Source organism: Cornus florida, unplaced genomic scaffold, assembly GCF_030987335.1.
Source record: "Cornus florida cultivar Cherokee Brave unplaced genomic scaffold, ASM3098733v1 CherokeeBrave_3.0.0_Hap2_Chr08, whole genome shotgun sequence".
Lineage (NCBI taxonomy): Eukaryota > Viridiplantae > Streptophyta > Magnoliopsida > Cornales > Cornaceae > Cornus > Cornus florida.
In genome coordinates, this window is record NW_026775578.1 from 87,820,913 (window position 1) to 87,844,109 (window position 23,197).

General features: G+C 43.9%; 1 pseudogene; it reads left to right on the plus strand.

Annotated features, from left to right (window-relative positions):
* The first annotated feature begins 1,390 nt into the window (after positions 1–1,390).
* Positions 1,391–23,197, plus strand: part of LOC132270573 (uncharacterized) — a 30,739-nt pseudogene continuing 8,932 nt past the window's right edge.

The following is a 23,197-nucleotide window of genomic DNA, read 5'->3' on the forward strand; positions in this document are numbered from 1 at the left end:
TTCATTGTCTCAAAATTCGGCAAGTTCAGTTTGTGCTTCATGTACTAGTCCATTCCATCTCTCGGAAGATTGCCCCACACCGGAGCAATTTCCCAATCCCAACCAAGAGCAAGCTAATGCCATGTTCTCGCGGTCCGGGAACAATCCATATTCCAACACCTACAATCCAGGTTGGCGAGATCATCCGAATTTCTCGTGGCGGCAACAAGCCCCACAAAATTCCTAATTCCAAAACCAAGGGCGGCAAAATCAGCCCTCTTCTCAATATCAAGGTAGACCTTTCCAAGCCTTTTCAAGCTACCGTCCTCCCTATAATCCAAATGTCTCCAATCAACCTCCTGTGTGTCCAACTGACGAGATAGTAGCTGCAAACAAGCAAATGATGGAATCATTAAATAAGCAAATAATGGATGCCAACAAGCAACTCTTGACATCCTTGCAGCCAACTCTCCAGTTGGTTCACTCTCATACTCAATCCATAGCTAATCTCGAAAATTAAGTGGGCCAAATAGCTAACTCAGTGAATCAATTGCTTCAAAAGGACAAGGGCAAGCTTCCCTCTCAACCTTTTGAAAATCCTAGAGGAATGCATGTGATTGACGAAACCCCTCCTCCGAGTGGGCCGACTCATGAACAAGTTCAAGCTATCACCACCCATCGGAGTGGTAGAGTGGTTGACAACAAGGTCGATGGAGACAAAAGTGAGGAATTTTCTCCTTTGAAAAATCCGAATCCAAGCTCTTCTAATCCAAATTCTTGTCCAAATACCATTCACGTGAATCCCACACATGTCACCCCAAATGTGGAAACTACTTATGAGCCAAAAGCTCCGTTTCCTCAACGTCTTCAAGAGTCGACACATTTTGGGAACAAGAATTGTAAAATTCAAGACATGTGGGAAGTTTTCAAGCAAGTGAAGATTAACTTGCCCCTCTTGGATGCTATCAAGCAAATCCCTCCCTATGCAAAATTTCTCAAAGATTTGTGCACTCAAAAGCGCACTTCTAAAAATCATTTGCCAAAAAAAGTGAGGTTGACTGAAAATGTTAGTGCTATCATTCAGCACAGCACTCCCCCGAAGTATAAGGATCCGGGTGCCCCCACAATCTCTTGCGTCATTGGTGACAGCAAAATCGAGAGGGCCCTCCTTGACTTAGGAGCTAGTGTGAATTTAATTCCATACTCAGTCTACCTACAACTTGGTTTGGGAGATCTTAAGCCGACTTCCGTGGTTTTGCAACTTGCCGATAGATCGGTCAAGCATCCACGAGGTATTCTCGAGGACGTTATCATCAAAGTGGACAAATTCTACTTCCCGGTAGATTTTGTGGTTCTTGATACGGAACCGGTCCATGAACCAAAAAAGCACATTCCCGTGATCCTTGGTAGGCCATTTTTAGCCACGGCTAATGCATCAATTAATTGCCGAACCGGGGTGATGGACATTGCTTTTGGAAACATGCAAGTCAAACTCCACATCTTTCATGCAATTCAACATCCCTCCAATGAGGATGATTGTTTTCTTGTGGATGTCATTGATGAAGTGGTCGAAGAATCTCTCCCCTTCATTCTAAGCAAAGATCCTCTTGAAACTTGCATGTCCCATTTTGACTTCTCAATCTTTGATGTTGATCAAGCCATTCAAGAAGTAAATTCCTTGCTTGATATTAATGCTATCATGGATGTACCTCCTTGGAAAATCCCAAAAGAACCACTTCCCCAACTTTCCACCACTCCTCCGGTCCCATCATTGTTATCTCCACCACAACTTGAGCTTAAGCCGCTCCCGGCTCATCTCAAGTATGTGTTCCTTGGTCCAAAGCAAACCCTTCCGGTCATTATTGCCTCGGATCTTCAAAACGACCAAGAGACCAACCTTTTAGCGGTGCTCCAAGAGCATAAAGAAGCTATTGGTTAGACAGTGGCAGATTTGAAAGGAATTGACCCCTCCATTTGTATGCACCGCATTCACATGGAGGATGACGCAAAGCCTACTAGAGAGGTCCAGCGCCGGTTAAATCCAAATATGAAGGAAGTGGTCATGAAAGAGGTGATCAAATTGCTTGATGCGGGAATCATCTATCCTATCTCTGATAGCAAGTGGGTGAGCCCCACACAAGTTGTCCCCAAGAAATCCGGGCTCACCGTTGTTGAAAATTCAGCGGGTGAACTCGTGCCACAACGAACCACCACCGGGTGGCGTGTGTGCATTGACTATCGGAAACTCAATTCATCAACTAGGAAGGATCATTTCCCACTCCCATTTATTGATCAAATCCTAGAAAGGTTAGCCGGCTAAAGCTTCTATTATTTTCTTGATGGTTATTCCGGCTATAACCAAGTTGTAATCGCCCCCCAAGATCAAGAGAAAACAACATTCACCTGTCCCTTTGGTACTTTTGCCTATCGACGCATGCCTTTTGGTCTATGCAATGCACCGGCAACGTTCCAAAGGTGCATGATGTCCATATTCTCCGATATGGTTGAAAGGTTCTTGGAAGTTTTCATGGACAATTTTTCCGTATTTGGCTCCTCCTTTGACTCGTGTCTCAAAAATTTATCTCTTGTGCTCCAAAGATGCAAAGAGACGAATCTCATTCTAAGTTGGGAGAAAAGCCACTTCATGGTCCAAGAAGGCATTGTTTTAGGACATGTCATTTCTAAGCGGGGAATCGAGGTAGACAAGGCAAAAGTTGAGTTAATCTCTAATCTTCCTCCTCCGAATTCTGTCCGTCAAATCCGTTCTTTTCTTGGCCATTCCGGATTCTATCGTCGCTTCATCAAAGATTTTAGCAAAATCTCACGGCCCTTGTGTAATCTCTTAGCCAAGGATGTTCCGTTCAATTTTGATGACGCTTGCATGGAAGCTTTCATCAAACTTCGCATTCTCCTCTCCTCCGCCCCAATCATGAAACCCCCTAATTGGTCTCTTCCCTTTGAGATCATGTGTGATGCATCCGACTATGCATTAGGGGCGGTTTTGGGCCAACGTGTGGATAAACTTCCGCATGTCATTTATTATGCTAGCAAAACTCTCTGCGATGCCCAATTGAACTACACCACCACTGAAAAAGAATTGCTAGCTGTGGTGTACGCCTTGGATAAATTTCGCTCTTATCTTCTTGGCTCCAAGGTCATCGTCTTTTCAGATCATGCCGCTCTTAGGCATTTGTTAGCGAAAAAAGAGATAAAACCTCGTTTAATTCGATGGATCCTCTTACTTCAAGAGTTTGACATTGACATCCGGGACAAAAAAGGGACCGACAATGTTGTCGCCGATCATCTCTCTCTCTTACTTATTGAGAAATCTTCAGAATTCGCAGCCATCCGTGATTCCTTTCCGTATGAGCAACTTCTTCAAGTTTCACATTCTACTCTTCCATGGTTTGCGGATATTGTCAATTATCTTGCGGTTGGCAAAATTCCAGCTCATTGGTCCAAACAAGAGAGGGACCGGTTTTTCTCCCAAGTCAAGCATTTCTTTTGGGAAGATCCAGAATTATTCAAGTATTGCCCGGACCAAATCATACGGCGATGCATCCCTGAAACCGAGGCCACAAGCATTCTAAATTTTTGCCATACTCTTGCTTGTGGAGGCCATTTTAGTGCCAAAAAGACCGCTAACAAAGTTCTTCAAAGCGGATTCTTTTGGCCTACTTTGTTTCAGGATGCATACAATTTTTGCAAATCGTGTGAACGATGTCAAAAACTTGGATCCATGTCCCGTAGAGACATGATGCCCCTCACCAACATTTTAATTGTTGAAATTTTTGATGTGTGGGGGATTGACTTCATGGGACCATTTCCATCTTCTTATGGCTATGAGTACATCCATGTAGCGGTGGATTATGTGTCTAAATGGGTTGAAGCCGAGGCTACCAAAATCGATGATCATAAAGTCATGATCCATTTCATTCAGTCTCACATCTTTAGTCGTTTTGGTACGCCCCGAGCAATCATTAGTGATGGCGGATCTCATTTTCGAAATCGTTATCTAAAATCCGTCCTTGCTAAGTATTCCGTCATTCATAAGGTTGCTACACCTTACCACCCTCAAATGAGTGGTCAAGTAGAGATTTCTAACCGGGAGATTAAGCACATTTTGGAAAAAACGGTTAGACCGGACCGCAAAGATTGGTCAGTAAGGCTAAACGATGCGCTTTGGGCTTACTGGACAGCTTATAAGACACCCATTGGCATGTCACCATATCGACTTGTCTTTGGCAAAGCATGTCAGCTCCCGGTAGAATTAGAGCACCGTGCTTATTGGGCCATAAAAAGGTTCAATTTTGATCTCAAACAAGCCGGCTCTAATCGTGCGTTGTAATTAAATGAACTTGAGGAATTGCGTAATGACGCGTATGAAAGCGCAAAAATTTACAAGGCAAAGACTAAAGCTTTTCATGACAAACACATCGTCAAGAAGTCTTTTGCCCCGGTACAAAAGGTCTGGCTTTTCAATTCCCGCTTGAAACTCTTTCCCGGTAAACTCCGGTCAAGATGGGATGGTCCATACATTGTCACTACCGTCTTTCCTCATGGAGCAATCGAACTTCATGATCCTGCAAGTGGATCACTCTTCAAGGTAAATGGCCAAAGGCTTAAGCCTTGCATTGACGGCACAATCCTAACCCGAAAAGTTGAGGAAGTCCTCTTGACGGATCCAATTTATGAGGATTAGTGCCTGCTCTAGCTTTGTCTAGCTATCGACATTAAATTTAGCAACTCAAGGGAAGCAATTCTTTCAATTTCCAAGCTTCCTTCTCTTTGAAATTGCTCGTGCCTTGCAAATTTTCTGGGAAACGGTGTAGAAATGCCAAAATCTAACTTTCTCTGGAACTATCTTAAGTTGTGTTCCACATTTTTAGACTGGCTTCTTAGACCTTCTCAACTCTTGTTTTCTTTCCCGGAAGTTTCCGGCCCTATCAGGCAATTTTCTCGGACTTCCGACATGGCACTCACATGCATAGACTCTCATCTTCAATGCATTGTTGAAATGTTCTTAAACTCATCCATGCATTGGGTGAAGTGCAAAATTGGAAAAATTTGAAGCCATGCATGGAAAATTTGAAACTTGGCACATTATTCCAATCCAATGCCTGGATGGATAATTTGTCAAACTTTGCAACATCTTGCTAATGCATTGATCAAATTGGAAAAAAAAAATAAATAAATGAAAAAAATAAAAAAAAAATAATATATATATATATATATATATATATATATATATATAAATCAATAAATAAATATATAAATAAATAATCATTAATCACCTCTTTATATATATACATATTTTTATCATAATCATAATCATAATGCATGCAGCTTTGATGCCAACATGATGCACAGTTTATTCATGCATGCAAAGGAACTTGCATTGTATTAAGTTCAGGTTCCAGAACTTGCATTGCATGAAATGGTCAAGAAATGTTAGAGTTCAGGTTCACATGTTGCATTAAAGCACCATTGCATTGCATTCATGCATTGTTTTAATCCTCATGCAAGCTTTGAGTGCTCCAGTTTTCCTCCCAAGCTTCATTCATCCGAACTACTCCTCCCCAACACTCAAGCCACTGCATGCAACAGCTTGATTGCTCTTCAAATGCCCTCATAAACTTTGCACTCACATGCACTCATCAGTTGAGCTCACTGTCCAGGCTTCGAGCCCTCGAAGTTGAACTTCGAGAGCTCGAACTTCTCTCACCCAAAGACCCCAACTCTCTGCCTTACTTTCGAGCAATCCCAACCCCCTTCCGAGTGCCCAAGTTTCTTAACCCAACTCACTGCCCAAATTTCGAGCACTCGAAGACCAAGCTTCGAGTGCTCGACCTCCATCAACAAACCACCCCCCCCCAACCCATGCAGACCAACTTCCACAAACCACCAACCTACATCCATCTTACAACCTCTCTCGGCTGCCTTCAATTCGAGTGCTCACAGGCTCAGTTCGAGCACTCGAATCAACCTCCTCACAAACCCAGCCTCAACCATGCCAACCAAGCATCAACCAACCTCAAACCTCTTGCATGCAAGCCCCATACATGCATGCCCCTCCACCTTTCTTCCTCCTCTCAACCCCCAACCCTGCATGCCCATGCATGCAAAAACCACCCACACCTCCCCAACCAAGCATGCAAATCTTGCATGCAAACCCATCCCAACCTCTAACCACCTAACCAACCTCACACACCACACCAACTCAACCTCAACCCCACCTCCCCATCCCGACATCATCCTCACCAACCCACCATCCACCACCCTCACTCTCGGCCACTCAAACCAAACAAACCTCATCCACACTCAACCATGCAACCCCAACCATCTACACCATGCACCACTCCCTCAACCCAAACTAACCACCTTCACCACCCAAGACATCCATGCATGGATGCAAGCTCCATGCATGCATGCATGCAAACCCACGCAGCTTTCTCCCCTAACTCATCACCACTCTCCACCATGCCCCTCAACCTCACACCACCAACCCCATCTATGCAAACCACAACCCACCTCCTCACCAACCCACCATCCACCACCCTCACTCTCGGCAACTCAACCCAACAAACCTCAGCCCACTTCACTCATACACCACACCAAACATCTCCAACAACCTTCAACCAACCACATACACCCCATCTCCAAACCCACTTCTTTCAACCTCACCCACTGCTCCTATTTCGAGCACTCGAAGCCCAAGCTTCGAGTGCTCGACCTCTTCCTGCCCTTGGCCCGAGCCCTCTACCCTTATTTCGAGTGCTTGAAGGGCCTCTTCGAGCACTCGAACCCAACCAACCCCTCACTCCTTTTAACCCCCAGCCCTCCTCTATTTCACCCCCAACAATCCCTACCCTCTCGGCTCATCTCTCTCTCCCTCTCGGCTCATCTCTCTCTCTCCCTTCACCCACAACAATTTACCCAAACCTCACCTCTCTCTCTCTCTAAACCCTCACCACCTCCATCAACCATCACCACCTTTCCTCTCTCATCCATCCTCTCGGCAGCCACCCCCTCTCTGCAACCTCTCATCACCTCCCTCAACAACCACCACCTTTCTCTCCCCCATGCAATTCCCCCTACTCACCCACCTACCCTCCTCCACAACCACCACCCCATCATCTCCCCTCCCTCTTCCTACCATTCTTCTTACTCTAGGATAGAGTGCAATTCAGGTCAGTCTCTTCTCCCTTTGTTCATTCATGATGATTTTACAAGGAGGATGGGCTTGCAATGTTGGTGTTTTGTTTTGTTGATGGTTTGTTGATCCTAGCTCTATACTAGAGCTTCGTTGCTTGTCAAAATTTTTGGGTTTGCTTCATCCACCCCACTCATTTTCACCCTCTCCTTTTTGTGGTGCACGCCAGGTGTTCGCTAAAATTCCTCAACCAAGTCCACCTCTCTAAATGTCTCGTGCCGATCCTTCTCGCCCTCCTAGACCCTCTTCGGGTGCCTGTGCTGTCAACCATGAGCGACCACGTGATCCTTGGGATCGCAAACAACTCAACTACGAACTCTCATTTCCGCTCACGGATGCCTTTGACATTCTACCCCCTACTTCGTGGGCTATCGCCGAATTGACTAACCGGCGTCTGCAGCACATTTACGCACCCCTTGCCAGGGTTGCCTACCCCCGTGTAGTGCTCCTCTTCTACCAGAATCTCCAATGCCCTAAAGAGCCACCCATTTCTCTCACTGCATCCATTGATGGCACCACCTATGCTTTCACTATGACTGACATCATTCAGGTTTCTGGTTGCCCCATTGAGTGCCCCGATGACATTGTCAATCGTGAGAATCTCCCTTTATATGAGGAGCCGGATACATTAACTATGGAGCAGATTGCCGCTGCCATTTGCACTGTTGACGATCCTACTAGGCCCCGGTCTTTTATCCGCAAAACCAATCTTCCGGAACGCCTGTGGTTCATTGACACTGTCTTCAAGCACAATGTCTGCCCTTTGGTGCATAGCACCGAGCGTCGGGCCTCCTTTTGCAAGCCTTATATGCCATAGACCAAGGCCAATGGTTCTCCATCCCAGAGCTCATTTGGACCACATTTATGAAGTTTTGGCATGATGCTCATAATGCACGGGTTCCGCGAGTTGAAAATCAGAAATTGCCTTTGCCGTTTTTCATCACTCGGCTCCTTCAGCACAAGGGTTTCATTGTTCCTCCCCATAAACCAAAAGGCGAAAAGATTAAAATTTTTACCCAGCGCCGGTGGATCAATGTTCTTAGCCATTCTAGTACCCCTCAGCCTGCTGCCCCCCTGTTCATCCACGCTCCACCTCCTCCTCCTTCTGAGGATGCTTCCACCGCAGCAGCCGCTGCAAGGGTAGAGCCTCCGGTCGACTCTCACCAGGACCAGGCTTTCCTCCGGGCTAGCTTTGCCAGTATTCATGAGCGACTGGATCGTTTTGAGAATTCTTTGTCCGCGTACACTCGGACTCTGTGTGAGACTTCTTCACGCGCTGAAGACAATCGTCGTTTTGCTACTGAAGACCGCCGTGTCGCCACAGAGGAACGTCGTTTGGCCTCCGCTGAACGGCGTAAGACTCAATCTCTCCTCCATTCCATCCTCGCCCGTTTACCCTCTGGACCGTAGCTTGTTGCGAGTGTTGGACCTTATCTTTTTGTTTCATATGTACCTATTTCTCTTGTATCTTTTGTTTTCCTTTTGAACTGTCAGAATTTGCTATGTATAGGTTGCTCTAGTAGACATGATCCCTGTACAGCTCTTTTTGTAATCATGTAAACTCTTTTTGCAATGCAAATTCTTTCTGTTCTGTTCACTTTCGGTACATTCTGTTTCTATATTTATGCTTGTGCTATTCATGCTGTTTGTGGTTATTTCTTTTTGTTCTTCATGATGCTCTCCAGGTTGCGCCGTCCAATTCAAGTTTGGGGGTTTTTGTATCAAGATGCCGTTTCCTCCCCCTGGGTATTGTTGTTCCTTTTTTTTTTACTCTTTGTCATTTTTGTCTCTAACTTACATCCATGTCCCACATTGAGGACACTGTGTAATTTAAGTTTGGGGGTGCATCAAAGCATTCTTGGCATAGTTTTGGTATCATATTTTTGTAAAGCAATGATAGTGTAACTTGGAACTTGTCGGAGACAAAGCATATGTTTAATACCTTGTGTATAGAAGCAATTGAGAAATTTTTGAAAATAAAGAAATTTGAATTTGATGTGATCATGCAAATACAATGTTGTCTGTATAAATGCCTCAATTAGATTCTTGCTGGATTTACACTCTTATAAGCTTCACAATGCACAGATGCACATTGGAAACTTAACTGTGAGGCATGCAACTTGATTAACCTTGACCTTGGCCTAGTTAATCTGATTTGATGAACCTGATAGAAGTATACCTTTGGCATGTTTCTAAAAAAATAAAAAATAAAAAAATATAAAAATATAAAACAAAATTTTGACCAGTTGACGTTCGTAGCCTTTCCAACTCGAGCTATTAAGCCCCAGGAGTGTCTCTACACTTAGCACCCTAAAGCCGTCTGGTTTGGGAGTTGTTGGCCTAACGCTTGCTATAAGGGTTGGTTAGAAAGCTTAAGGGACTTAAACATTGCACGGTCATTCAAAAAAAAATTGTAATAAACATGGTTCGTTGGAGTTCGTAGCCTTTCTAACTTGAGCTATTAAGCCCTAGGAGTGTCTCTACACTTAACACCCTAAAGCCATCTGGTTTGGGAGCTGTTGGCCTAACGCTTGCTACAAGGGTTGGTTAGAAAGCTTAAGGGACTTCAGCATTACACAACCATTCTATGTTTCGCTTATGAGTTGCAATAAATTGTCAACAAGCAACAAAAGTTGTCTTGTAAATAAAATCATGCCTTAGGGACCTCATTTAAAGAGGAATTCAATGATTTGAAAACTTGTGCTGTGGAATTGGAAAAGAAAGTAAAAGCCGTATGTTGAGAATCCAATTCACTTTCATTGGAGTTTGAGTTATTTCCATTTAAGAGATGACAATTGAATTATTTATATGGACTATGATATTGATGCATGCATGTTGAAATGGTTTTTCCCAATTTTTGTATCAACGCTTCATATATGCAAGGTAGTCTTCCCAATGATCCCGTCTCCAGCTCTTTATCTGTTTCAAGTTGTATTTGAGCTATGTTTATGTTTATCTTTGCCATGGTGAATATTTTTGTAATAGCATTCCCATGTTTTCATTCCATTGAGCTTTGCATTTTGGTTTTGCTAAGGGACTAGCAAAATGTAAGTTTGGGGGTGTGATAAGCGTTGAATACTGTATATTCAAGCGCCCTAAATTACATTAACAAAGTCCATTAATTGATTATTTTATGTAGATTAACTCCATTTGCATGTTTTTAAGCATTTTCTAGTTAAAGTGCAAAAAGGAAGCAAAAATGATGCCTTGTGGAATTTTGAACAAAAAGGATGCCATTTCTGAATTTCTGGCAGCAGTGATCCTGACTTTTGTCGCCATTTTCGACCTAGCAAACTCAAGAACTGGACTTCCATCATAACATGCAAGATTTAGATCTCTGAATCAACTTTCCAAATCTTTAAGCAGTTCATCATTCGGAGTTCGGAGCAGAGAGTTATGATCTTCTTAACAGAGGTGCGCAGAACTGCCTGGCAGCACTGAAGTACTGCCTTTCTCCCCATTTTCGACCAACCAGACTTGAGAATTGGGTCTTCATCAAAACATGAAGTTTTTAAAGCACTGAATCAGCTCTCCAAATCTTCAAACAGATCATCATTCGGAGTTCGGGACACAAACTTGTAGCAGTTTTACCAAAGTAGGTCAGCGCTGAGCAAGAAGAGCATGTTGCACATTGCACTAATTTAGAGTGCTCGAGACCACTTTTCGAGTGCTCGAAAATCAGGCAGATTGCACTCGGAAATGGCTCAATTTCAGCCACTTGCACATTGGTTTCCTCAATGCCATCTTCCTTCTTTATGAAGTGGTTGGAGGTGTTCCTTGGAGGAGAGAGAGGGTTTTGTTGGAGAATAAAAGGCTACCAAAGGCCCCACATTTGCTATCCTACATTTTTTTACAAGATTAGAAGAGAGAGAAAGGAGCAAAGGAGGTGTGTTCTTCAAGCACCAAGAAGGTTGCACGAAAATGGCTATGAAGATGGAGCTTCTTCCTTCTTCTAGCTTAGCAATGGGTAACTAACTCTTTCTCTAGGGAGGTGATGAAGTCCCTCCCTTGTAAGCATGTCCTAGGATAGTCTATTTTGGGGATTTGCCATGTATATTTTATGGTCTTTTCATAACCAAGAGCACCTCATTTGTTGTAATGAATGTTGATACATGTATGGATGATTTCTTTAAGTTGATTATCTTGCTTTAGATGATGTCTTAGAGTAATCATATTGCTTGAGTTTTTCATGGTGAGAGTGGAAGCAAGGTTATGAAATGGTTTCATGGCATGTTGATAGGTGACTTTGATAGACCATTGCTTAGGAAATCCTTTGATGGTGTATGCTTAATCTCTAACTCCATGTGCTTTATCATTTTGTCAAGAACTTGAGCGTCTCTCATTTAAGTAAATGTGTATAAGTTACACCTTAGTTAGGTAGTCTAAGCATGTCTATCTTTTGATGGATTATACTTGTTTGAGACCTAATGTACCTCTTGATTACTTATATGGCAACCATGTGTTGCTATGTAAGTCTTGACCATCATATGTTGTTTTTCCCCCAATTTAGGTCTAATCTAGCATATGTATAGGGATGGAGGCGGATTCACTTCCCTAGTCTCCTTTTCTCTATTGTTCTATTTCATCCTAAATTCCATGCAAATTAGTGTTTTATGCGCTTTGAATTCCTAATTTAAGTGACAACAAACAAAACCTTTATAAACAACCCCTCATCACTCTAGAATGATTCTAGACATTTAGGTTGCCTTAGACTAGCGCAGTCCCAGTGGTTCGACTTACCCGACCAATAGCCTTATTTTACAATGATTCGTGCTGTTGCGAAGGTTGATGTATAGTTGATCAACCGATCAATTTTTGGCGCCGTTGCCTGGGACTTGCAAACGGTTTAGCGACTAAAGTTCTAGAGTTAAAATTTAGTTTGATTGTGCATATTGTGTCTTGTGAATATTCCTTGTGTGTTTTGATCATCTTCGTGTTGTAAGATTCTAGGGACTCGAAGCTCGCCGTGGGATTGCTAGCAAATTATAAGTCTAGAGGACCCTAGGTAAGTCTCGTGACTTCTAGTTTCAAATTGTGAATATCGTGCATGTGTTAAGCTTAGAAGTAGATAAATTGCAAGCCCTTGTCGAGGCTATTTCAATTGTGTATTTTTAATTCCAAGCATCGGTCCTTGTCGTGGCCATTTATTTTCTGTCTTGATAATTGAGGAGAAAGGGAACATCGTATGTGGAGTTGATGATAAAGATTTGTTGTGATGATGTTGTTGTGAATTGTTGATGTTCGGCCATAGGTCACTCTCTCTACCCACACTTGACTCGCCTATTGATATAAATTCACTTGAAAGAACTCTTAGACGGAACCTTAGGGAACCCACTCTTACAAGGGATCTCGAAACTGAATTCAATATAATGGGGGATAACGTAGGAAATTCGGGGAATGACAGGGCTGAAATTCCTAATGTAGAACCAATGACTCTTAGAGATCATTTCATTCCTACCACCTATGCTTCTCCTTCTTGTATAGTGATGCCAAACATCGATGCAGCTCAATATGAGATCAAGTCTAGTACTATTCAAATGCTTCCATCATTTCATGGCTTTGATAATGAAGATCCATATAAGCATCTTGATGAGTTCCTTGAAATCTGTTCGACCATCCGGTTGAGAGGTTTTCCGGACAATGCACTTCATCTCCATCTTTTCCCATTCTCCCTAAAGGATAGGGCAAAATATTGGTTGAACTCCCTCGCTCCCAACTCTATTACTTCTTGGGCTCAATTGCAACAAGAATTTCTTAAGAAGTATTATCCGGTGAGTAAAACCAACCAAATGAGGCGTTCCATTCTAAGCTTTTCTCAAGTTGATGGAGAACAACTCCACGAGACTTGGGAAAGGCTACAAGATCTTCTTCGAAAATGTCCTCATCATTTGATCCCAAAATGGAAATTAGTGCAAGCTTTCTATGCTGGCTTGACCGAAACCCATAGATTCATGGTTGATTCTTCTTGTGGTGGGATGTTTATGTCCAAGAATGCGGATGAGGCTTGGACCTTACTTGAGAATTTGAGTGAAAATTCACTTCAACACAATTCTCGTAGGGCTCCGACCACAACCACTCCAAACAACACCAACCCTTGTCAACCAAAGTCAATAAGGGAGGAATCATCTCAAGTGGATGCCATCGCTCATAAATTCTACCAATTGATGGCACCACATCTTCCTCCTTCATTGTCTCAAAATTCGGCAAGTTCAGTTTGTGCTTCATGTACTAGTCAATTCCATCTCTCGGAAGATTGCCCCACACCGGAGCAATTTCCCAATCCCAACCAAGAGCAAGCTAATGCCATGTTCTCGCTGCCCGGGAACAATCCATATTCCAACACCTACAATCCAGGTTGGCGAGATCATCCGAATTTCTCGTGGCGGCAACAAGCCCCACAAAATTCCCAATTCCAAAACCAAGGGCGGCAAAATCAGCCCTCTTCTCAATATCAAGGTAGACCTTTCCAAGCCTCTTCAAGCTACCGTCCTCCCTACAATCCAAATGTCTCCAATCAACCTCCTGTGTGTCCAACTGACGAGATAGTAGCTGCAAACAAGCAAATGATGGAATCATTAAATAAGCAAATAATGGATGCCAACAAGCAACTCTTGACATCCTTGCAGCCTACTCTCCAGATGGTTCACTCTCATACTCAATCCATAGCTAATCTCGAAAATCAAGTGGGCCAAATGGCTAACTCGGTGAATCAATTGCTTCAAAAGGACAAGGGTAAGCTTCCCTCTCAACCTTTTGAAAATCCTAGAGGAATGCATGTGATTGACGAAACCCCTCCTCCGAGTGGGCCGACTCATGAACAAGTTCAAGCTATCACCACCCTTCGGAGTGGTAGAGTGGTTGACAACAAGGTCGATGGAGACAAAAGTGAGGAATTTTCTCCTTTGAAAAATCTGAATCCAAGCTCTTCTAATCCAAATTCTTGTCCAAATACCATTCACGGAAATCCCACACATGTCACCCCAAATGTGGAAACTACTTATGAGCCAAAAGCTCTGTTTCCTCAACGTCTTCAAGAGTCGACACATTTTGGGAACAAGAATTGTAAAATTCAAGACATGTGGGAAGTTTTCAAGCAAGTGAAGATTAACTTGCCCCTCTTGGATGCTATCAAGCAAATCCCTCCCTATGCAAAATTTCTCAAAGATTTGTGCACTCAAAAGCGCACTTCTAAAAATTATTTGCCAAAAAAAGTGAGGTTGACTGAAAATGTTAGTGCTATCATTCAGCACAGCACTCCCCCGAAGTATAAGGATCCGGGTGCCCCCACAATCTCTTGCGTCATTGGTGACAGCAAAATCGAGAGGGCCCTCCTTGACTTAGGAGCTAGTGTGAATTTAATTCCATACTCAGTCTACTTACAACTTGGTTTGGGAGATCTTAAGCCGACTTCCGTGGTTTTGCAACTTGCCGATAGATCGGTCAAGCATCCACGAGGTATTCTCGAGGACGTTGTCATCAAAGTGGACAAATTCTACTTCCCGGTAGATTTTGTGGTTCTTGATACGGAACCGGTCCATGACCCAAAAAAGCACATTCCCGTGATCCTTGGTAGGCCATTTTTAGCCACGGCTAATGCATCAATTAATTGCCGAACCGGGGTGATGGACATTGCTTTTGGAAACATGCAAGTCAAACTCCATATCTTTCATGCAACTCAACATCCCCCCAATGAGGATGATTGTTTTCTTGTGGATGTCATTGATGAAGTGGTCGAAGAATCTCTCCCCTTCATTCTAAGCAAAGATCCTCTTGAAACTTGCATGTCCCATTTTGACTTCTCAAACTTTGATGTTGATCAAGCCATTCAAGAAGTAAATTCCTTGCTTGATATTAATGCTATCATGGATGTACCTCCTTGGAAAATCCCAAAAGAACCACTTCCCCAACTTTCCACCACTCCTCCGGTCCCATCATTGTTATCTCCACCACAACTTGAGCTTAAGCCGCTCCCAGCCCATCTCAAGTATGTGTTCCTTGGTCCAAAGCAAACCCTTCCGGTCATTATTGCCTCGGATCTTCAAAACGACCAAGAGACCAACCTTTTAACGGTGCTCCAAGAGCATAAAGAAGCTATTGGTTGGACAGTGGCAGATTTGAAAGGAATTGACCCCTCCATTTGTATGCACCACATTCACATGGAGGATGACGCAAAGCCTACTAGAGAGGTCCAGCGCCGGTTAAATCCTAATATGAAGGAAGTGGTCATGAAAGAGGTGATCAAATTGCTAGATGCGGGAATCATCTATCCTATCTCTGATAGCAAGTGGGTGAGCCCCACATAAGTTGTCCCCAAGAAATCCGGGCTCGCCGTTGTTGAAAATTCAGCGGGTAAACTCGTGCCACAACGAACCACCACCGGGTGGCGTGTGTGCATTGACTATCGGAAACTAAATTCATCAACTAGGAAGGATCATTTCCCACTCCCATTTATTGATCAAATCCTAGAAAGGTTAGCCGGCCAAAGCTTCTATTGTTTTCTTGATGGTTATTCCGGCTATAACCAAGTGGCAATCGCCCCCCAAGATCAAGAGAAAACAACATTCACCTGTCCCTTTGGTACTTTTGCCTATCGACGCATGCCTTTTGGTCTATGCAATGCACTGGCAACGTTCCAAAGGTGCATGATGTCCATATTCTCCGATATGGTTGAAAGCTTCTTGGAAGTTTTCATGGACGATTTTTCCGTATTTGGCTCCTCCTTTGACTCGTGTCTCAAAAATTTATCTCTTGTGCTCCAAAGATGCAAAGAGACGAATCTCATTCTAAGTTGGGAGAAAAGCCACTTCATGGTCCAAGAAGGCGTTGTTTTAGGACATGTCATTACTAAGCGGGGAATCGAGGTAGACAAGGCAAAAGTTGAGTTAGTCTCTAATCTTCCTCCTCCAAATTCCGTCCGTCAAATCCGTTCTTTTCTTGGCCATGCCGGATTCTATCGTCGCTTCATCAAAGATTTTAGCAAAATCTCACGGCCCTTGTGTAATCTCTTAGCCAAGGATGTTCCGTTCAATTTTGATGACGCTTGCGTGGAAGCTTTCATCAAACTTCGCATTCTCCTCTCCTCCGCCCCAATCATGAAACCCCCTAATTGGTCTCTTCCCTTTGAGATCATGTGTGATGCATCCGACTATGCATTAGGGGCAGTTTTGGGCCAACGTGTGGATAAACTTCCGCATGTCATTTATTATGCTAGCAAAACTCTCTACGATGCCCAATTGAACTACACCACCACTGAAAAAGAATTGCTAGATGTGGTGTACGCCTTGGATAAATTTCGCTCTTATCTTCTTGGCTCCAAGGTCATCGTCTTTTCAGATCATGCCACTCTTAGGCATATGTTAGCGAAAAAAGAGACAAAACCCCGTTTAATTCGATGGATCCTCTTACTTCAAGAGTTTGACATTGACATCCGGGACAAAAAAGGGACCGACAATGTTGTCGCCGATCATCTCTCTCACTTACTTATTGAGAAATCTTCAGAATTCGCAGCCATCCGTGATTCCTTTCCGGATGAGCAACTTCTTCAAGTTTCACATTCTACTCTTCCATGGTTTGCGGATATTGTCAATTATCTTGCGGTTGGCAAAATTCCAGCTCATTGGTCCAAACAAGAGAGGGATCGGTTTTTCTCCCAAGTCAAGCATTTCTTTTGGGAAGATCCGGAACTATTCAAGTATTGCCCGGACCAAATCATATGGCGATGCATCCCTGAAACCGAGGCCACAAGCTTTCTAAATTTTTGCCATACTCTTGCTTGTGGAGGCCATTTTAGTGCCAAAAAGACCGCTAACAAAGTTCTTCAAAGCGGATTCTTTTGGCCTACCTTGTTTCGGGATGCATACAATTTTTGCAAATCGTGTGAACGATCTCAAAAACTTGGATCCATGTCCCGTAGAGACATGTTGCCCCTCACCAACATTTTCATTGTTGAAATTTTTGATGTGTGGGGGATTGACTTCATGGGACCATTTCCATCTTCTTATGGCTATGAGTACATCCTTGTAGCGGTGGATTATGTGTCTAAATGGGTTGAAGCCGAGGCTACCAAAACCGATGATCATAAAGTCGTGATCCATTTCATTCAGTCTCACATCTTTAGTCGTTTTGGTACGCCCCGAGGAATCGTTAATGATAGCGGATCTCATTTCCAAAATCGTTATCTAAAATCCGTCCTTGTTAGGTATTCCGTCATTCATAAGGTTGCTACACCTTACCACCCTCAAACGAGTGGTCAAGTAAAGATTTCTAACCGGGAGATTAAGCACATTTTGGAAAAAACGGTTAGACCGGACCGCAAAGATTGGTCAGTAAGGCTAAACGATGCGCTTTGGGCTTACCGGACAGCTTATAAGACACCCATTGGCATGTCACCATATCGACTTGTCTTTGGCAAAGCATGTCATCTCCCGGTAGAATTAGAGCACCGTGCTTATTGGGCTATAAAAAGGTTCAATTTTGATCTCAAACAAGCCGGCTCTAATCGTGCGTTGCAATTAAATGAACTTGAGGAATTGCGTAATGACGCGTATGAAAGCGCAAAAATTTACAAGGCAAAGACTAAAGCTTTTCATGACAAACACATCGTCAAGAAGTCTTTTGCCCCGGGACAAAAGGTCTGGCTTTTCAATTCCCGCTTGAAACTCTTTCCCGGTATACTCCGGTCAAGATGGGATGGTCCATACATTGTCACTACCGTCTTTCCTCATGGAGCAATCGAACTTCATGATCCTGCAAGTGGATCACTCTTCAAGGTAAATGGCCAAAGGCTTAAGCCTTGCATTGACGGCACAATCCTAACCCGAAAAGTTGAGGAAGTCCTCTTGACGGATCCAATTTATGAGGATTAGTGCCTGCTCTAGCTTTGTCTAGCTATCGACATTAAATTTAGCAACTCAAGGGAAGCAATTCTTTCAATTTCCAAGCTTCCTTCTCTTTGAAATTGCTCGTGCCTTGCAAATTTTCTGGGAAACGGTGTAGAAATGCCAAAATTTAACTTTCTCTGGAACTATCTTAAGTTGTGTTCCACATTTTTAGACTGGCTTCTTAGACCTTCTCAACTCTTGTTTTCTTTCCCGGAAGTTTCCGGCCCTATCAGGCAATTTTCTCGGACTTCCGACATGGCACTCACATGCATAGACTCTCATCTTCAATGCATTGTTGAAATGTTCTTAAACTCATCCATGCATTGGGTGAAGTGCAAAATTGGAAAAATTTGAAGCCATGCATGGAAAATTTGAAACTTGGCACATTATTCCAATCCAATGCCTGGATGGATAATTTGTCAAACTTTGCAACATCTTGCTAATGCATTGATCAAATTGGGAAAAAAAAAAAAATTATAATAATAATATATATATATATATATATATATATAAATAAATAAATAAATAAATAAATAAATAATCATTAATCACCTCTTTATATATATACATATTTTTATCATAATCATAATCATAATGCATGCAGCTTTGATGCCAACATGATGCACAGTTTATTCATGCATGCAAAGGAACTTGCATTGTATTAAGTTCAGGTTCCAGAACTTGCATTGCATGAAATGGTCAAGAAATGTTAGAGTTTAGGTTCACATGTGGCATTAAAGCACCATTGCATTGCGTTCATGCATTGTTTTAATCCTCATGCAAGCTTTAAGTGCTCCAGTTTTCCTCCCAAGCTTCATTTATCCGAACTCCTCCTCCCCAACACTCAAGCCACTGCATGCAACAGCTTGATTGCTCTTCAAATGCCCTCATAAACTTTGCACTCACATGCACTCATCAGTTGAGCTCACTGTCCAGGCTTCGAGCCCTCGAAGTTGAACTTCGAGTGCTCGAACTTCTCTCACCCAAAGACCCCAACTCTCTGCCTTACTTTCGAGCAATCCTAACCCCCTTCCGAGTGCCCAAGTTTCTTAACCCAACTCACTGCCCAAATTTCGAGCACTCGAAGACCAAGCTTCGAGTGCTCGACCTCCATCAACAAACCACCCCCCCAAACCCATGCAGACTAACTTCCACAAACCACCAACCTGCATCCATCTTACAACCTCTCTTGGCTGCCTTCAATTCGAGTGCTCGCAGGCTCAGTTCGAGCACTCGAATCAGCCTCCTCACCAACCCAGCCTCAACCATGCCAACCAAGCATCAACCAACCTCAAACCTCTTGCATGCAAGCCCCATGCATGCATGCCCCTCCACTTTTCTTCCTCCTCTCAACCCCCAACCCTGCATGCCTATGCATGCCAAAACCACCCACACCTCCCCAACCAAGCATGCAAATCTTGCATGCAAACCCATCCCAACCTCTAACCACCTCACCAACCTCACACACCACACCAACTCAACCTCAACCCCACCTCCCCATCCCGACATCATCCTCACCAACCCACCATCCACCACCCTCACTCTCGGCCACTCAAACCAAACAAACCTCATCCACACTCAACCATACAACCCCAACCATCTACACCATGCACCACTCCCTCAACCCAAACTAACCACCTTCACCACCCAAGACATCCATGTATGCATGCAAGCTCCATGCATGCATGCATGCAAACCCACGCAGCTTTCTCCCCTAACTCATCACCACTCTCTACCATGCCCCTTAACCTCACACCACCAACCCCATCCATGCAAACCACAACCCACCTCCTCACCAACCCACCATCCACCATCCTCACTCTCGGCAACTCAACCCAACAAACCTCAGCCCACTTCACTCATACACCACACCAAACATCTCCAACAACCTTCAACCAACCACACACACCCCATCTCCAAACCTACTTCTTTCAACCTCACCCACTGCTCTTATTTCGAGCACTCGAAGCCCAAGCTTCGAGTGCTCGACCTCTTCCTGCCCTTGGCCCGAGCCCTCTGTCCTTATTTCGAGTGCTTGAAGGGCCTCTTCGAGCACTCGAACCCAACCAACCCCTCAATCCTTTTAACCCCCAGCCCTCCTCTATTTCACCCCCAACAATCCCCACCCTCTCGGCTCATCTCTCTCTCCCTCTCGGCCCATCTCTCTCTCTCCCTTCACCCACAACAACTCACCCAAACCTCACCTCTCTCTCTCTTTAAACCCTCACCACATCCATCAACCATCACCACCTTTCCTCTCTCATCCATCCTCTCGGCAGCCACCCCCTCTCTGCAACCTCTTATCACCTCCCTCAACAGCCACCACCTTTCTCTCCCCCATGCAATTCCCCCTACTCACCCACCTACCCTCCTCCACAACCACCACCCCATCATCTCCCCTCCCTCTTCCTACCATTCTTCTTACTCTAGGATAGAGTGCAATTCAGGTCAGTCTCTTCTCCCTTTGTTTTTCCTGCCTTTGTTCATTCATGATGATTTTACAAGGAGGATGGGCTTGCAATGTTGGTGTTTTGTTGTGTTGATGGTTTGTTGATCCTAGCTCTATGCTAGAGCTTCGTTGCTTGTCAAAATTTTTGGGTTTGCTTCATCCACCCCACTCATTTTCACCCTCTCCTTTTTGTGGTGCACGCCAGATGTTCGCTGAAATTCCTCAACCAAGTCCACCTCTCTAAATGTTTCGTGCCGGTCCTACTCGCCCTCCTAGACCCTCTTCGGGTGCCCGTGCTGTCAATCGTGAGCGACCACGTGATCCTTGGGATCGCAAACAACTCAACTACGAACTCTCATTTCCGCTCACGGATGCATTTGACATTCTACCCACTACTTCGTGGGCTGTCGCCGAATTGACTAACCGGCGTCTGTAGCACATTTGCGCACCCCTTGCCAGGGTTGTCTACCCCCGTGTAGTGCGCCTCTTCTACCAGAATCTCCAATGCCCCGAAGAGCCACCCATTTCTCTCACTACATCCATTGATGGCACCACCTATGCTTTCACTATGACTGACATCATTCAGGTTTCTGGTTGCCCCATTGAGTGCCCCGATGACATTGTCAATAGTGAGAATCTCCCTTTATATGAGGAGCCGGATACATTAACTATGGAGCAGATTGCCGCTGCCATTTGCACTGTTGACGATCCTACTAGGCCCCGGTCTTTTATCCGCAAAACCAATCTTCCGGAACGCCTGTGGTTCATTGACACTGTCTTCAAGCACAATGTCTGCCCTTTGGTGCATAGCACCGAGCGTCGGGGCCTCCTTTTGCAAGCCTTATATGCCATGGACCAAGGCCAATGGTTCTCCGTCCCAGAGCTCATTTGGACCACATTTATGAAGTTTTGGCATGATGCTCATAATGCACGGGTTCCGCGAGTTGAAAATCGGAAATTGCCTTTGTCGTTTTTCATCACTCGGCTCCTTCAGTACAAGGGTTTCATTGTTCCTCCCCATGAACCAAAAGGCGAAAAGATTAAAATTTTTACCCAGCGCCGGTGGATCAATGTTCTTAGCCATTCTAGTACCCCTCAGCCTGCTGCCCCCCTGTTCATCCATGCTCCATCTCCTCCTCCTTCTGAGGATGCTTCCACCGCAGCAGCCGCTGCAAAGGTAGAGCCTCCGGTCGACTCTCACCAGGACCAGGCTTTCCTCCGGGCTAGCTTTGCCAGTATTCATGAGCGACTGGATCGTTTTGAGAATTCTTTGTCCGCGTACACTCGGACTCTGTGTGAGACTTCTTCACGCGCTGAAGACGATCGTCGTCTTGCTGCTGAAGACCGCCGTGTCGCCACTGAGGAATGTCGTTTGGCCTCCGCTGAACGGCGTAAGACTCAATCTCTCCTCCATTCCATCCTCGCCCGTTTACCCTCTGGACCGTAGCTTGTTGCGAGTGTTGGACCTTATCTTTTTGTTTCATATGTACCTATTTCTCTTGTATCTTTTGTTTTCCTTTTGAACTATCAGAATTTGCTATGTAGGTTGCTCTAGTAGACGTGATCCCTGTACAGCTCTTTTTGTAATCATGTAAACTCTTTTTGCAATGCAAATTCTTTCTGTTCTGTTCACTTTCGGTACATTCTTTTTCTATATTTATGCTTTTGCTATTCATGCTGTTTGTGGTTGTTTCTTTTTGTTCTTCATGATGCTCTCCAGGTTGAGCCGTCCAATTCAAGTTTGGGGGTTTTTGTATCAAGATGCCGTTTCTTCCCCCTGGGTATTGTTGTTCCTTTTTTTTTTACTCTTTGTCATTTTTGTCTCTAACTTACATCCATGTCCCACATTGAGGACACTGTGTAATTTAAGTTTGGGGGTGCATCAAAGCATTCTTGGCATAGTTTTGGTATCATATTTTTGTAAAGCAATTATAGTGTAACTTGGAACTTGTCGGAGACAAAGCATATGTTTAATACCTTGTGTATAGAAGCAATTGAGAAATTTTTGAAAATAAAGAAATTTGAATTTGATGTGATCATGCAAATACAATGTAGTCTGTATAAATGCCTCAATTAGATTCTTGCTGGATTTACACTCTTATAAGCTTCACAATGCACAGATGCACATTGGAAACTTAACTGTGAGGCATGCAACTTGATTAACCTTGACCTTGGCCTAGTTAATCTGATTTGATGAACCTGATAGAAGTATACCTTTGGCATGTTTCTAAAAAATAAAAAAATAAAAAAATAAAAAAATATAAAACAAAATTTTGACCAGTTGACGTTCGTAGCCTTTCCAACTCGAGCTATTAAGCTCTAGGAGTGTCTCTACACTTAGCACCCTAAAGCCATCTGGTTTGGGAGTTGTTGGCCTAACGCTTGCTACAAGGGTTGGTTAGAAAGCTTAAGGGACTTAAACATTGCACGGTCATTCAAAAAAAATTGTAATAAACATGGTTCGTTGGAGTTCGTAGCCTTTCCAACTTGAGCTATTCAGCCCTAGGCGTGTCTCTACACTTAACACCCTAAAGCCATCTGGTTTGGGAGCTGTTGGCCTAACGCTTGCTACAAGGGTTGGTTAGAAAGCTTAAGGGACTTCAGCATTGCACAACCATTCTATGTTTCGCTTATGAGTTGCAATAAATTGTCAACAAGCAACAAAAGTTGTCTTGT